Here is an 18,053-nt window from a genome sequence, read left to right as displayed (position 1 = left end):
ACAGAAGGAACACCAAAGTGCTGCCAAGGCAGAAGAGGTTTCAAAAAAAAAAAAAAAAAAAGAAACATTCAGCAATGTTGAGGGCTTTGTTGAGGTCACAAGGAAGATGGAGGAAAGGACATGGCTGACTCTTGAGTAACAGCTGAGAGAACCATTTCAATAAAATGGTATAGGAGGCAAGAGAGATCACGAAAGTTTGTCTAGCAGGTATTGAATTTCAGACTATTCCTATGGACTAATCTATCACAAACTTTGGTAAGTAAAATATGAGAGCTGATTTGAGAAGCTAGCAAGGTCAAGAGCCATAAGAGGGTTTTTGAAAAGGACAGGTGGTACCCAGGTGGTACACTGGGAAATCTAAGAAGAAGAATAAAAAAAAAAAAAAATCTGGACCTTCCCAATCAATGGCTTGAGAATTGTGTCATGTGTCCCCCAAAGCCCAAATTGAATTGGATTCTTTTATTTCAGTCATTTTTGGGTGTCTGGATTAAGTAGAGTAATTGAAATTGACAAAAGAAAGCTATTCAGGACAGAGCATCTGAATTTTCATTTTTCTTGCACCTGTTACTGTGGCATCTTTCCTGCATGTTATCCCTACAGACTGACTTCTAAGCAAGAAAAAAGCCTAGTTCAATTCCTTACTATGTATTGCCCTTGAATTCCAACTTCCCTGTTTTCTGAGACAAATATCTCCATCACTGAAAATGAGGCTACTCTTTAAGCTTTCTTCTCCCAGGCACAGCATCTCTCTTTGGGAACTTTTGCCTGAAAGGTAGAGTTAGAAAAATATGTGGGGAAATATTTGTGGTTTATTATCCTATTATAATCTCTGGTTCCAGTGGCAGCCTTGGTTACCAGATCTTTAGTTTCATCACATCCCAGTCTTGATTACCTCCAACTTGAAGAACTTCCAGCCCTGTTATACTCATCCCTGCTCTGGACCAGATGGAAATGATGATCGTGCTTGGAATCTAGTTGCTCAGTGCTAGAGCCAGGTTGAAAGGGAGGGAATATGTACTACTAGTGAGACAATTCCAGGCTGAATAGAAATTAGGTAGGAGAGCACTTTCTCAAGACACTCCAAAGCCAGCAATGCAGAGTCCTTTTCAGTTCCCTTGATCTGTCCACCCTCCACAAAGAGAACCAGCACCTGGGAGGTCATGATGGCAGAGGGCAGCCTGAGAAAACAAGCTGAAGCTGGTGTGAGTGAGGGCAAGACATTAGCATACACTAAGTGCTTTTTCTTTGGTGAATTTGACCCACATTAGCATATTTAACCTGTTGGATGACACTGTAACAAAGGTGCAGTATTTCCGAGATCCTAATTGAGAATCAGACCAACTTTAACCCTCACAAGCACGGTAACATTTGTCAGGTTATTTACTTTCTTTAAGTACTCTCTTTCTATGACAATTGTGGGTTGTCACTAACTCACAAGTTGCTGTGGGCTCAATCAAGATTTTTATAGTCTTGATTAATTTTATAGTCTTTTTAAATCACTCAAAAGATCAAGATTTATACTCATGATTTCAGCTCCACTTCATAACACAATGATTAAAGAAATCTGAGTTTTCTACTACAGTATGTATTTTTATTTCCTTAGTAATATATTCTTTCCCAAAAGACCATTTGGTATGCCCCTGCTTTGTTGAAGCTCAAAGTGCATGCTCTACTCATGGAAAAAGCCATGCTGTCGTGGATGTCCATCCCAAAGCTCCCACTAGTGGTCTAAGTATGTGAACACACAGAGACTTCCCTAGAAGCTATTGTTACAGAAAGAGAATTACCTCCTTCAAGCATTTATTCCATAAGTATTCCATATAAGATGTTTTTTTACTTTTTATAAATAGGAGCTCTGCTTGAAAATGCAAGCCTGTTTTTATGCAAAAGATTATATGTGTAGTATGTTTTTTAATTAAGTATAGAGAAGGTGCCTGTCTATAAAGGTGTGTTTAAAAGTTAAGTTGCAGTAAGCCACACAATGGAATGCACTTCAACAATTAAAAAATAATGATAATAATAATAATAATAATAAATAAAACAAATCAAAGCCTCTATGTACTGATATGGAAAACTTTCATAACACTTTGATAGATTCAAAAAAGCAATAATGGAGTAGGGTATAAAATACAAAAAAAAAAAAAAAAGAAAGAAATGTTCTTATATTTCCATAAAGAAATCCTGGCAGGAAATATAAAGAAGCCAGTGCAGTAAGTTACCAAAATGGGGCAGGGGTGGGAGTGGGTAAAGAGGTGAATGAGAGAAAGACTTGACAACATGTATTTTTAATATTTTTCTGATTTTTTTTTAACTATAAGAATGTGCTGCTTGTTTTTAGAAAAGGGTTTTCGTTTGGAAAAAACTTCCCCAAAATCACAAATGCCTCCCACCAAATAAATTTATAAAAATCTCTCCTCAAACTGAAGAGAACTTTGGAAGCTGCCAGTGTGTCCAGCAAACTCAGGACTGATAGGCTTGTGTCCAGGTACAAAAGGCCCCAGCTGTTATCTCCAGAGGATAAGACCCCAACCTTAAGATTAGGAGTTTGCTTCTCTATCAACTACACCAGCTGTCCAAATAGCCTTATTAAAGCAATTTCCTCTAATTAAATCCATTATAAATATTTTCGAGTTATATTTGGAGTTTCTTTGCTGTTTTCTCAGCCACTTATCTCCATTTTTTAAACCTAGATTCAGAATTCATTCCATGAAGCTAATACTCTGCCTAATCAAGATTATCTTATTGATACATCTAATCATTAAGACTTTAAAATCCAGTGACCCTGACTGAATTTCTGTTGAACATACAACTACCCTGTTCGTTGTCATTGTAACCCGCTCCCACATGTGGCCAGTCCAGCTCTAGTATGAAAACATAGAGGACACGTCCTCCCTTCAACTTCTGTGTCCATAAGGGTCTGTTGAAACAGCATGGAGAGGTGGTACTTTCTGGTACTTGCTGATTCATCTACTAGATTTTCAAGTATGATTTAAAAGGTGCAAAACAGGCTTCTTCACTTTCCTGTCCTCCACAATTAATATTCTAGTTATGCACTTGGCGTGCACAAAGTCCTACTTTTAAAACATGTTAAAGAAAATTCTTTACTAAATCAAAACGCATGTTTTACTTCAGACTTCTACAGACAATACATGAATAATATGTTCTACAACATCGCCCCTGAAAACTCTGGCCAGTGATGCTATTTGTCCTTTGAATTTAATTCTAAAGGAAAAACTTAGAAAAATGGTTTACATGTCCTAAACAATATGTCCTCTACACAATCCATTTTAAAGGTTCTGACAACAATATGGGTACATATACATCAGCCCTTGAGACCTCAGTTTTCTACCTGTATTTAATAATGCATTTTATAAAATATGGGAATAGAAGAGAAAGTCACCATGAATGGGAAGAACCAAGAATGGGAGCCATGTGGCCCTGAACTTTTGTTTTTAAATTTCAGAAAATTAGAAATGTATATGCATAGGGTAAAATTTAGAATTAGGAAATTATATATGACCAGATGCAGAAGAATGTAAGCAATTTGGCACCAATTATGATAATAATTATTAAAATCATTCATTAAAATGTATACAAAAACTATGGTGAAATAAGTCAGAAACAAAAGAGAACATAATGTATGAGTCCATACTTATGCAGTTCAAGAACACACAAAATTAATCTGCATTAATAGACATCAAAGTAATGGTTACTTGTGAGGTAGGGACTGAGTCCAAGGGTTACAAAGAAAGTTTCTCATCATTTAATTACCAGTTTAAGATCTACACATTTTTCTTTTTGTCAGTTTTACCTCGATTAAAAAATATTTATGTGAAGAGAAATATCAGTTTCAGAATATTATAAGAAACAGTAGCTAGGAGTGGTGGCACATGCCTGAAATCGCAGCAACTCAGGAGGCTAAGGCAGAAGGATCACAAATTCAAGACCAGCCTAAGCAACTTGGCAAGACCCTCAGCAATTTAGTGAGAGCCTGCTTCAAAACAAAAATTTTAAGGGCTGGGAATGTAGCTCAGTGGAAAAGTGCCCCTGGTTTAGATCCTAGTTAAAAAAAAAAAAAAAAAGAATAGTAGGCACTACTACTCTAAGGTGCCTTCTGTTGAAATGCAGTAGGGCCTGCTCCAAAAAAATAATTATTGTACTTGCAAATCAGGAGAAGCTGCTCAATAAAGTGTTAGTCTTCTTAAGTACTTTGAACATACTCCCCCACAATGTTTATGTTATTATTTTACCATAGATAAAGGGAGCAAACTTCAGTTCACTCCTGGTCAAATTATCACAAATGCCAAAATACAGGTAAATTAACATGATTACATTGAGACTGATCATGTAATGAAACAACATTCATCAAATAAATTGACTACTTCAAGGATGAAGTTATTATTTATTCCAAGATATTAAATCCTTTGACTAGATGCTATTGAGGGTCTTATACCATATTCTTAAATTCTTATTTAACATGATGTTGAACATCACACCATAAAAAAGACTAAGAAAGCTACAATGTTTACCTTTTGTCTTGAGATTATCCCCCCAAAAAATTTTTCATTACTTTCTTTCAAGGAAAAATATTTGGAGCTTCAATAAATAATAGTAATACCAAAAATGATAGTCAAAGCAACTAGTAAGTAATACTAAACAACTTCTTTGTGAAACTGATCATCCATCTATCTACCTTTGAGGGTTAAATAAAGAACAACTCAAATGAAAACAGAAGACTCAGGTGCATTTTGAGTTGCACTTAGTAAATTAAGTACAAGACCTATCTGTTTAAGTACTCTGAAGCTTGAGTAGAATCCATGGGTACATGAATTTCAGAGAAAAGTACATGTGATCAATAGAAAAAAAAATACTAGAATGGAATAGGGAATAGACATTTTAATCTCCTTTCAATTATTAAGAAAAAGAGATCTAAAACATTAAAATATAAAATATTTTCATAACAATTAAGGATTATTTTATGCACTTAACTAAATACATGCATAAAATACTAGCTAACATTCAGCATTTACACACACACATAAACTACATACACACATACAATTTACATAAAGTTCATGAACATGAATCAGAGTGATAGAAAAACTATAGAAAAGAGCTCTTGATTTTTGTCTACCTGGATGTCTCCTTCAGAACATTAACTCCGTGAGACCACAAGATTTTCCACCAAGGCTTTTGCTCATTCTCATTTGTCTATCATCACTACATGGCTGTGCACACCCAAGCAGGCCAAGTATATGAAGACATGCAGAAAAAGCCTAAGAAAACTTAATTCTGCAGTGTAGATAGTTGAGCCTATATTATAAGGTTCCTGGATTACTTATGCATTTTTCCTGAGTAACATCAAAGAGTGACTCTTCCATTGCTCCCAGAGTTTCTTCATGCTGAAGAAAAGGATATAGGGTTGCATGTGTATAGAAAAGGTGACAAGCAAAAAAAAAAAAAAAGGACATATAGTTGCACTCCAGAAGTTGAGAACCCACAAAGGTCCATCCTTTATAATGAATAAATTTAATCTGATGAAAAAAAAAATAAGAAAAAAGTAAAGCTAACCAAGAAAGAGTCCCACAGAGACATCAACATTTGTTTAATTTATAATCTATTATATGGATTAAAGTAGTCTCTAGTTTTGGTCTTGGTTTTATAATGTAATATGTCTGAAGTTCTTAGTAATATCACATAATCTATTACGTGTTAAAAAAATGTCTTAAATCTTCATGGTATCATTTAAAGTGTTGTGGACATTGATAAAGTGGCAGTGCGATGTGGTCAAAAGATTGTATAACGAAATCTGTGTTAGAAAGCCCCCTTGGCCAACTACAAGTTAAGCAGAAAAATTGTTTAACTTCTCTGGTCAGTTTCCTCCTCCATAGCCCTGAAAGTACACATTCACAGCATGTCAATGAAAAATAAATATATATTCACCTGAACGTAGGGTTCCAGGGAGTAACTGGGCATAATAAATTATTATTCTCCTTACCTGGATCCAACCATGAGGAGTAGTGAAGTAAATATTAAAGCATACTTAAATGAAAATTAATTACACATATTTTAAATTAGGTTAAATTTTTTCAGAAATAGTAGAAAATGAAACTGATACGAAGAAGTATTATTGCCTAGAAAAATTGTCATGAGTCTCTCATGTTAACATTCATCCTGTGGTCAGGACTACAAAACCAGACTAAACTTTACCCAGGCTATTTTTCAGGGTTGAGTTTGTAGGAAGCAACCTTGAAAGATAAAGTAGTATGTCCCTCTGAAGTAAGTATGGACTGTTTTACTGCTTGCTGTAAATGTGGTAGATTCCCCCAAATCAGTGTTCCTCAACCACAACAAAACCCCACAGTGTGCGTATCATTCATCACATTGCTCCCATGAGACTGGACTAGAGGAGCCAGTGCAGATATGTTGAAGATCATGGTGCTCGCATGCCACGAGTCTTTTGTGTCTGACTCAGAAGATAACAACGGACTAAAATTTTAGCTTGTGAGTTTGGCAAGGGGGTAGAGTGGTGACAGAAACTCAGCTTTTTAAAAGAGGAAGGACAAAGAGTTTCACAGTTTGCATTCAATGATATGAAAAGATTCACTGGAATTCAGGAATTAATGTTCCTGCCCAAATGGTAGATGGGAGTAGGTGGGCAATGGATCCCTTTGTTGTACCTGTTAACAAGGCTAAACAATAAGAGGTAGAATTGAAACAAGCTCCAAAAAAGGGTGTCCTAGTTGTTGCTTACTCTCCAACAAATGGAAAAAGGAAGGCAGTTGCTTCTGGTAAGGACCCATCACCACAGTAAACTGTATTGAAAGCTATTATCCTTGCCACACACAATACTTCTAAATACCATGGATGTTATGTTTTGATTGGCTCTTGGTCTTTAATGATGGCTAGATATAGGGTATACCACTTGGAAGGCTATAGGCTTACTAAAGACAGCCCTGTTTAGGAGCACTAAACTAAAAAGAAATTATGAATGTTAATGGGAAAATTAAAATCACTCAGGTAGACTGCTTTGTAAGGATACATTTTCTAATGACACTGACTTGGGGCTAGGGATATAGTTCAGAGTGCTTGCCTCATTTGCACAAGGCCCTGGGTTCAATCCCCAGCACCACAAAAAAGAAAAAAAAAAGACTATTGAGACTGACCTGTACGAAGCTGATGATTAGCCCATATTCTCCAGGCTGTATCACACATGTTAACATATCCACCAGCGTGGCCTGAGTACAAGTTAAATAAATATATTTATGGTTCAGTTCCCACCACTTCAAGCCAGATTTGGGGCTGCTACTAAATAAAATTTGGATTGTTTGTCTTTCAACAAATCACTACACTGGAACAGGCATTGTCTCTGTCTATTTCTGAAAATTTGACTGTATTGCACATTTGACCCACTCTCAATACTACCATCAATGTCTGACCACTGTTGACACTTTCTCAGGTTATGATGTAACTGTTCAGAGCTAACCATCTGACTATGATCATACCATTGTGGTCCCTGAAGTCAAACTATGTCATGTTTTTAGCTTTTCTAGATTGTCTGCAGTCTGAATGTATACCTTTTGTCTCAAAGGTCACCCAACAATGGACCAAATATCAAGGCATTTAATAGCTATTCTGTATGCCTAACCAATCACAGTCACTGGTATTATAAAGCCTTGGAATAGCCTTTTCCAAAAAAGTCAACTCCAAAAAATTCCTAGTTGCTGAATGCAGCCATTCATGGAAAGTTTTTATCCCCTTGAGACAAAAGACAGGCTATAGATACCAATTGAAGCTTCAGAATTCTACCCTGACCATTATTGGCTATGATGCTTCTTTCTTTCCCCTAATGGCAACCACAGGCTGGCCTAACTGATCCATTCTCCAGATGACAAACTAGCCAAAACTGTGTTTCTTCTTGTTCACTGCAGTATCTTGAGCTGCTAGAATGGTACCAGGAATGGATCAATTCTCAGCAAATATTTTTTAATTTGGCAATGAATGATATAAGTAAAATAAAATATCCTATAACTTTTGAGCTCTTTAAATTGGTTAAAACTTAAAAATATATATTTTTATTTATAGATGGACATAATACCTTTATTTTATGTATTTACTTTTAGGTGGTGCTAAGGACTGAACCCATTTCCTCAGATGGGCTAGGCAAGTGCTTTACCACTGAGCTACAACCATAGTATGTTACTACATTTAGATATGTTTTATTCACATTAACTCCCAGTGTTATTCATTATAAGAATAAACTGGTTTTTCATTTCCTCTACTGATGAATAGTTAATTTCCATGAATCAACATGGAATAAAACAATTTCTTTTCTTTTCTTTTATTTCTTTTTTTAAGGTACTTGTACTAAGGATTGAAGTCAGAGGCACTCTACCACTGAACTACTTCCACAGACTTTATTTTTTTGAGACAGGGGCTCACTAATTTGCCAAAAGTAGCCTCAAACTTTCAATCCTTCTGCCTCAGCCTTCTAAGTATCAGGGATTGCAAGTGTACTCCACTGTCCCTGGCATTTAAAACACAATTTTTATAGAAAAAGTAATTTTCTGGATCTATAAATAAATATGTAGTAAAAGATGTTCAAAATATATAGGAGAAACATACACTAATTTTTGGAAGGTAGTTACTTCTGAAAAGAAAGGAAAAGATCAGAGAAGGGATAAGAATGTGGAGAGACAGTTAATTTCTAACATTTCTTTAAATAAAAGAGGTCTGGAAGTGTAGCTCAGTAGTAGTTTGTCCAGCATGTGAGATTGGTGTTGGGTTCAATCCCCCTAACACCACTCAAAAAGAGAGAGAAAAACAAATCAAACAAACTGGGTGCAGTGGGGCACACCTGTAATCCCAGCATCTCAAGAGGTTGAGTCAGGAGGATTGAGTTTAAAGTCAGTCTCAGCAACAATGGGGCACTAAGCAATGCAGTGAGACCCTATCTCTAAATTAAACAATACAAAATAGGGCTGGGGATGTGGCTCAGTAGTCAAGTTCCCCTTAGTTCAATCCCCAGTACACTGTCCCCACCCACCCCCCAAAAAAATCAAACAACATGATCTTTCAAAAGAGGATAGTTATTCTAAATATTTTTGTTATTTTGTTTTTATTTTTCTGCACATTTGAAATATTTTATACAGAAATATAAAAACATAAAATTTAAATGATGATAATATATTCTGGCCTTGAACAAGGTCATTGACTACTATTGGAAACATAAAGATTAAAGTTCAATCTAAGATTAGTAACTAGCATAAAACTTTCATTTATACTTCAAATCAATAACTTTAATACCATGGTGTTTATTTTTATATGCATTGAAATAAAATGGGATTAAGGTGAATTTTTAAGGGAAGACTACCATCCACATTTTGCTATTTTATTTGTAGTCTTTTAAGCATATAAATGTATTTGGTTAATATAAAATCTCTTATACTTTCTTTGAGCAGCTAGTAATATCCATTTCCAGTTAATTCATGCAATATTTCCAAATAAGCTTACATATACATAGGGTAACATACGTAACAGCTCTCCATACCTCAGTTTTGTGAGAGATATTTCCTCCATTTATAATAAATGAGTAATTCCATAAAAACATGTTCTTCCTTGCTAACAGTTAACATACAACCTAAATTATTTAGATATCAGAGTTGTATTCTACATACAAATTCAGTCTCCTGTATGTTGCATCTTATTTTATCTAATCTCCTCAGGGACTTGTCAAGGAGAATTTCAGCTAATCTAATAATGTAGGTTTGTTATACTCACAAGAACTTGAATCTATAAACAGAGAGAATCCAAAGTTCTTTAAGTTAGCTAAAAAAAAAAGTTAGTTAAAGCAAGTTAAAACCTTCAACTATCTTAAGTTAAAGGATCAGGTGCTATCTAGATATCTTGATTTGCATAGTTACTACATGTAATGTGAAGAGTAAATAAGAATAGGAATAAGAAGCAAAAAATAAATCCTTATATGTTTGATTGCATTTTTGCCTAAAAAAATAGTGTTCTCCAATGGTGAATTTTAAAGATTTTGAAATAGTGGACTGATAAAAGTCTTATTCATCCATTATAAGATACATATATTGGGTCAACATAATGAAAAGATTTGAATTAACTTTTTTACCAAGTTCTCAGGTAACTATATAAAATAGTTACATAGTTAGAAAGTCCTTTGGACTTTGGCCACAAGTTTTTCTTTATTGAGGGATATATATATATATATATATATATATATATATATATATATATATATATATATATTAAAAGAGAGTGAGAGCAGAGAGAGAGAGAGAGAATTTTTTAATATATATATATATATTTTTAGCTTTTGGCGGACACAACATCTTTGTTTGTATGTGGTGCTGAGGATCGAACCCGGGCCGCATGCATGCCAGGCGAGCGTGCTACCACTTGAGCCACATCCCCAGCCCAAAGGGACATATTTAACTGAGCAATTAAAAAAATATATTTCAGTCATTTGTGACCAAAGAGCATGACTGAGAGATGAGAGGTGGCTATGATTTTGTTTTTCCCTGCACTAAGCAAATAGTTTTTAAATACTGAAGACAGAACAGCAGTATTCTAGTGCTTTATAAAATAAAATATTTTTTTCTGAAGAATAGTCCTGTTGTGAAGACATTTTGAAACTCTAATGCCATGAAGAGTTAGAAATACCATCTGTTGCTATAGCAAAGAGCCAAGCCAACCATTCCCCTGGACATGTTCAGGCAAACAACTCAGCTGGTTTACTCCCATCTTCTGCCAACTGAACAAGAAATCAATATGAGGGCAATAGTAGCCACTCAAGGGTCATCATACCTCATATCATTAAGGTAGAATTCTAAGGTGAAGTATATGTTACAAAGTTATGTGATAAAGGAAACATAACTGCAAAAATAGAGGCTTTAGTAATTAAACTACTATAGATTATGTTCTTTACTTCAATAAAATGTGTAGTATTTTCCCTAAAGCAAGATATCAGATCAAGGGAAACTTACCTACTGAGCATTAATGTCTTCATTGTTGCTGCTTCTTACATGTAGATTTTATACTTACATACCTCTTACAATTGGTTCTTTCTGTTTTTTTTTTTTTTTTTTCAATCTTACATGCTAAAATTGAAGTTTAAATTATAATGATGATGATTTAGGGCTATATGGGAAATGCCACATTCCTAACATGACATGATTTTTGTTGTATTTACCTGAAAAAAATTAATTTCCCTCATGAAGGCACACAAGGTATTTGAACCCAGCCTATGATCTGAACCCTTTGGGGCACTCTCCTTGTAGTATGTTTCTCTCCCTCAGTACAGGATATACAGTGGAGGATCCTTTTCTTCTCTCCATATGCAGAGGTGAAGGGGCAAGTGAGATATTGTGACACCACTTTCCACTGATGTAATATTGAGTCCCTTGTCTTTGGATTTCTGGATGTTCCACAATAACATGCAAAGTTATCCTATGTTTGTCTTTGCCTGTGTGTCTGCAGTCTGTGAGTGTGCACACACATGTACGTGTGTGGTGTGTCATGACGCAGATAATTGTTTTGGTAGGTCTTGAAATTTAAACCCTCACTTTACAGTCTTGGTAAAGACTAATCGTAAAGCTAATTCTTGTCCTTGTTAAGAAAATTATATCTTGTATAAAGACTCTGTCAGAGCAATCACTGCAGTTAACACTTTCTGACCAAAATGCTGAGAGACTCAACAATAAACCAGAATGTAGGCTTTACACATTAAAAGTGTGGCAAGCAGGAGCCTGGTGTAACCAGACTTGAGGTAGGATGCAAAACTGAAACAGCATTTTATTTAAGGAGGTAAAAGAGTTGGAAATGTCCATGTAAAATTTGTAGCCATAGAATTTATTCCATAAAGAGGTAATGAAAAACATATATGTCTGTTAAGACCACGATTTAGGTGGAAGTTACACAACCCCTTAATCTCCCCAGAGTCATTAATGAACAAAGCTGGGAAGAGAGCTTAGTCAGGACATGTGCCCTGAACATGAGTGGAGGGACAGGAACAAAGCACAAGGTAGCAGTGATGTCATGATGTTGACATTGCCCTGGACTTTCTCTTGGGGAACCCAGTATAGGCCTGCTCTCTATAGAATATACCTGTGCTTCAGGGCATTCTTACCCAGCTTCTAGGGATGAAAATGTATATGTCTGTGTCCACATCATCAAGACTCCATCCTGCAGTGTTCCAAGAAATAGATGCATGCCATCACCATCATCATCACAACTCTGCTGACACCAAATACTTACTAGATGGCAAGCACCAAGTGCTTTCAGATACTAGTGCATTGAACCTTCAAAAGAACCTTATGAGGCAGGTACGATCATTAAACCCATTTTATAGGTGAGGGAAAATTGAGACCCAGAGGTGCTAAGTAACTTAACACAAGGTCAACCAGTTGGGAAATCAAGAGAACCTGTACTTGAATGTGATGGTTTGAATCCATAACTCTTAACCTGTAGATGTTAGGAGTCAGTGCAGTGGCCTTTGCTAGGATCTTGCCTCTGTCCTCACCTTGTAATACAGTTCATTCTAAAAGTAAGAATTTTAGGTATTACATTAAGTCAGGGTTGAATTATTTCAAGCCAGTGAAATTTAAAGCAAATCTCCAATAGAGTACACATTCCTTCATGAATCGGACAGGGGCATATGCTAACTGACATAAACCAGCCTATCTCAAGAATTCAGTGTGAAGTTCAGTTGAAAGTAATTATGTGAGCCAGGCATAGCGGTACACACCTGTAACTCCAGAAACTCAGGCCAGCCGAGGCAGGACAATCATAAGTTCCAGCCTAGGCAACTTAATGAGACCATGTCTGAAAAGGGATGCCCTTAGGTTCAGTCCTTGGTGCCAAATTTTTTTAATTAAAAAAATGTATGAAATAAATGTTGCAGAGAACAAATCTTGGAACTGTAACAAAAGATTAAACTGTAACAAAAGATTAGCAGGAAAATATCCAAGGTGATCTGCAGGATTTGAAGAGGAAATCCATATTATTCAAGGCAATTGTTAGGCAAAGCCTGTGTCAGTTTCAGTCTTTGTGACAAGGCATGGACAACTAGTAGAAGTAGTTAAAGTGTCAACTAGGGTACACATTGAAAATCAAAAAGGGAAAATGTGACAGTCAATGTTTGGACAATTGATATTTAAAAAATGGATACAATATGGCAGAAGGTGGGAGAAGGTGGCCTCCCCTACAAATGCAATATGCTCAGTGAAAGAATGTTTTACATGAGCATGTCAACAGTTAGCCTAATCCGAAAACCCAATCATCAAGTGCCAGATGAAGAGTGCAAAAATGCCAAGAAACATATCAAGAGGTAAAGAGATCCAATTAAATTTTTTTTTCATTTTGTGGCAGAGTTATTGAAAAGGATTTACATAGAATCATGGGCTAATAATAATGAGAGCATATAAATTACTGTATAAAATGATGATTAGTGATAATTGTTCAAGAAAACATGTGTGTCTCCTGTCTCTAAGTGGTAAATTAATTTTGACTAATGAATAATTCAAATACCTAAGCTTAGAATTGACCCTTTGTTATGGCTATTTCTCTAGCCATACAAAGCAGGTGGGTATCTGAATAGAACCCTAAACTGACCTGCCCCTTACAGGCGATTTCTTCACTGCTACTATCTGCCTGGAAATCTCTCTCCTTCTCTTCTTTTTTTATAGCATTTCCTGATATCTTCTGGATTTCCTGGAGAACAGGAAGAACAAGAGTAAAGAAGTAAGAGGAAAAAGGGAAGGAGGATCAGGAGAAAGGGAAGTGGAAGGAAAGAAACGAGAAAAGAGGGAAAAGAAAGAAAAAGAAAGAAGGCAACATGTGAAAGAATCCTCTCTCCAAATATTAAATGCATTGAAGAAAGTTTCACTTGGTTTTTGAAGTGCACATGGACTCTCAATGATTAGATCTCAGAGAAAATCCTTTTTGCTAAGTTCTCAAAATTTATGAATAAACAAATTAAGCAGTTTCCTAGCTGTTGTGATTTCAGTAGTACTGACTTTAAAAATAATTCTATCTTCTTTCTGGTTTGGCAATTCTATAAACAGCCTTTCTTTTGCTTTCTAATTTGGAAAAATATAACTGTCTCTAGAAGATCGACAATGTCATTCACATTTTGGTATGAAACTTTATCAGATACTTGATATCTGACTAAACCCAGGGCCTTTTGCATATCAACTATGTACTATACCACTAAGCCATACCCTAGTCCTATCAGACATTTTTCTACAAATGATTAAAGAAACAAGAAAAGCCAGATACAAAGATGCCTAAAGAAAGGCAACGTGTAGGTGAAAAGAAGTAGATAAAAGACTAGATGCACTGTAGTTAATTTTTCCTGACTTTGTGGTTTTTGCTGCTGAAAAACTAATGACAATTATGTATTTCTCTAACCACTGAGGGAAGGAACCATATCAATTGTCTTTGTAAAAATAGTATCATCCATAGGTTTGCCATTCTAAATATGTGTGCTGAATTAATAAATAAATGAATGCAAGTATTCAACAATTAATATGTAGGGTCAATACATGATTTCCTTCTTGGAAATTGTCTTCTGTGAGGCATAGTGGATGTACCATCTGCATTAATTTCTAAACCAGGTTCTGCCTTCCCCCATAATAGTTTGTTTCTGGTTAAGAAATTTATTTTGTTGCTAGAAGAGCAGACCAGATCAGGTGACTTTTTTGTGTGTGCACATTGTATTGAAGGATGGTAATGATTAAGATATTCAAAGATGATCTGCATTACAGATCAGCTTACTGAATCATTTATTTAATATTTACTAAGTGTCTGTAGTAAGTAAAGGAGACGAAGTTCCTAAGCTTATAGTATTTACTCTAGTAAAGAGTGATAGATAAAAACAGTGTAAATGAAAGTAAAAACAAAATTCTTTCAGATTGGTGTAGATTCTGTTTTTAAAATATGAATATAACAGAGAAGAACTTATAGGATGTTAGGTTATTGAGTCAGTCTAATCCAGAAATGCAGTGAGAAGGGCATAGACATGTTTATGTCTGGGGGAGTGTTCCAGGAACAGGGAAGAGCAGTTTTACCAGGCTACCAAGCAAGTGTTCTAAGGATAGAAAGATGAATGTGGATTTAACATAGGAGGAAAGTAGTATTCTTTCTAATACAAGCTTAACAATTCAAATTACTATTGAATTATCTTGTAAAATTAATTTCTAAGAATTAGAAATTGATCTTCCAAACTCTGAATTCTAAATCTGTCTTTGCTGCTGTTTTTCATTTGGCAGTTTTATGTTCCAGAGATGGTAGTTTCCAGTTCTTTACCTAATGGACTTTCTCCATAATTGACTGATAAGTTTTTAAACATTTAAGACAAGCTGGCCTTGAAAGAATGAGCTTAAGATGTATAATTATTCAGCCATTACTTTTGAAGTTAGGCAACAAAAGCAAGAGTATTCTCTACAAATGTGTTCCTTAGAATTCACATCTGAAGCCAGCTACAGTGACCTGTGCTTGTAAACCCAATGATAGATACTAAGGTAGGAGCATCCCAGTTTCAAGGCCAGCCTAGACAACTTAGTGAGACCCTATCTCAAAGGAAAAAAAAAGGAGGGAGGGAGGCGCTGTGAGTGTAGCTCAGTGATAGAGAACCCCTGTGTTAAATCCGCAACAACCACCATCCCCTACACAAGAAGAATTTACATTTGAACTGAGAAGCTTAAGGAGTTGTGGCCTAAGATGTGGACATTAACACATTTAGAGTCAACAATATATTATCATGGATTCATTTTCCAGAATTATCTAAGCATCACTTCAGAAAGCAAAGAATTAAGCCCTGAAACACTAGAATAAAGACTTAGTTTGCTGATAAAACAGAAAAGAAAAAAAAGTTCAATAAATAGTAAATGATGAAGACAAAGTTATTTCATGCTCAAGATTTTGGTCACCCTAAATAGTGGTTCTAGTGTATTTTTACATGTAAAAATAAATGTTTCCTTGCTACAATAGAATGTAAGACTACAAACGAGCGCTTTTCCCTATAAATAACTCATATTTTCCTTGTGATTGTGTCTAACTGCTGATTGTCTTATGAGATTTGGTGCTTTCCTTGGTTTTAGAAGTGATTGCAATGCTAAATACATTACAATGGGAGCTTTAAAATGTAAATTTTTACATTATGGTATCATTTATTTTGATTTGATGATAACCTAATAATAAATCTAATGTGACTGTAAAACAACTTCTTAAAAAACAGTTTTTATAGAAAACCTTCTTTGGTATGGCACATATTATTCTAAAAGTCTGCCACAGTCAAGAGAAATGGTATTCAAATTAGCATACTGTCCTCAGTTGAAAAAAAATCTTTTTTTTTCAAAAATATCATTTGGAAAAAATAGACAAATGATTTTCATTTTCTCCTGTGTCTCAGAAATAGATTCTAAGGACAAATTGGGGGGGGGGGGAAAGGGAAAAGGAAGGTGGAGGAGGAAAAAAAGAAAGAAAGAAATAGAAAAAAGAAAAAGGAGGAAGATAGAAAAAGAATCCAAATATATTGTTGGAAATGACTTTATTCAAATAAGTACATAATTTCCAGGATGAATATTTTGCATATTTTGACACATTTATTTAAAAATTTTCCTTTATCATTGCATGTTATAATGTATAGCACTATATAATGAGTCTTTTTTCATATTTTTCTCTCTTGTCTTAAATACAAAGATTCTCTATCAGAACTAGAAAAATGAAAAGTAATTTTCAAAAAATATGAAATTGCACTCAACTATAACTTTATTTTCTTTGTGTATTGCCATAATTGGTCTGTTGCCAACAACTTTCAAAGGACAAGTCCTTTTTAAAATTTTAGTCCTGGTACTTGATCTCCCTCTTTATATCATTCCACTATGTCTTCCACAATTCTAACCACAGATTTTAAAATAAACTGCCAAAGGAGAGTGAAAAAATATTTGAATTTCTTACAGAGTTATAAAGGTATGATAAAAATGAGGCAGAGATTGCCAGAAGTGACATCACAGGAATCACTGTTCCTGGAAGAGCATTGAATGGGATGGAAACACAGATCTGCTTCAAGCTTTCTATACTGATTGTTAGCTCCAATTTAGCTTGTATGGCTTCTGCTCCTGCTTCTTAATCAGGGCTTTCTCTTTTAATGGGCAACCAAGAACTATAGCGTAGAGGTCACTGGAGAAATATGGCTCCACCTGAAAGAGTGAGTGGCTCCAGCCATTCAGTACACCTATACCTGTGTAAAACTCACTTAATGTGTCTGTGCTTCCGTTTTTTAAACTGAAAGACAAGAGGGAGGGAAGAAGAGTGGGAAGGAGAAAGGGAGAGAAAAAGAAACAACTGCCTTATATAGTTGTTGTGAGAGAAGAAAATATGAAGCATTTAAGTTCAATGCCTAGTACTTAAAAATTATTAAGTAAATTGTAACTATATTACTTAGCTCACAAGCAAGATACTTTCCAGATATGGTTTTTAAATAACAACGGAAGTAAAACTTAATTCAAGTAAAACACGTTTTTTCACCCAGCAGAAAAATATGGGCAGGCAAACCGACTTATGCATAGTTTAGTGGTTCTTTCAAATCAATCCTGAAAAAATAAGATTTACCATGTTTAGGGGATTAGGAGGTAAGAAATATATGAAAGGAAATCGCCTTCCAAAGATTCTAGCTCTTTTAAGTCCGTCTATGACAAATGGGGAAACTGAGGCCAGGAAGAGCTTATCACTCGCCCACTCTCACAGAAGCGGTGGAGCAACGGTCTTTAGGGCCTCACCTTCGCTGAAGACCAGATTTACCTTCTCTTGACTCTGGGACTCTTGTCAGGAAAAGAGTCCTCAGTTCCCCATCCAAATTCAGAAGTCCGCTTGTGTCCCAGGAGTCCCAGTCCAAAACTCAGTCCCCCACCAGAGCCCGGACGTCTTAAGTGTCTTGGAACCGTCTTAAGTGTCTTGGAACCGCACTGTGGAGTTCCACTCATAATGGAAAACCTGCTTGATCAGCTTCACGACTCTTCCGATAAGCA

This window comes from Marmota monax, unplaced genomic scaffold (genome assembly GCF_021218885.2).
Source record: "Marmota monax isolate L192 unplaced genomic scaffold, Marmota_monax_Labrador192_F-V1.1 WCK01_AAM20220418_F8-fsc00018, whole genome shotgun sequence".
Taxonomy (NCBI): Eukaryota; Metazoa; Chordata; class Mammalia; order Rodentia; family Sciuridae; genus Marmota; species Marmota monax.
The sequence above is the reverse complement of the archived record's forward strand: the minus strand, read 5'-3'. Positions refer to the sequence as shown.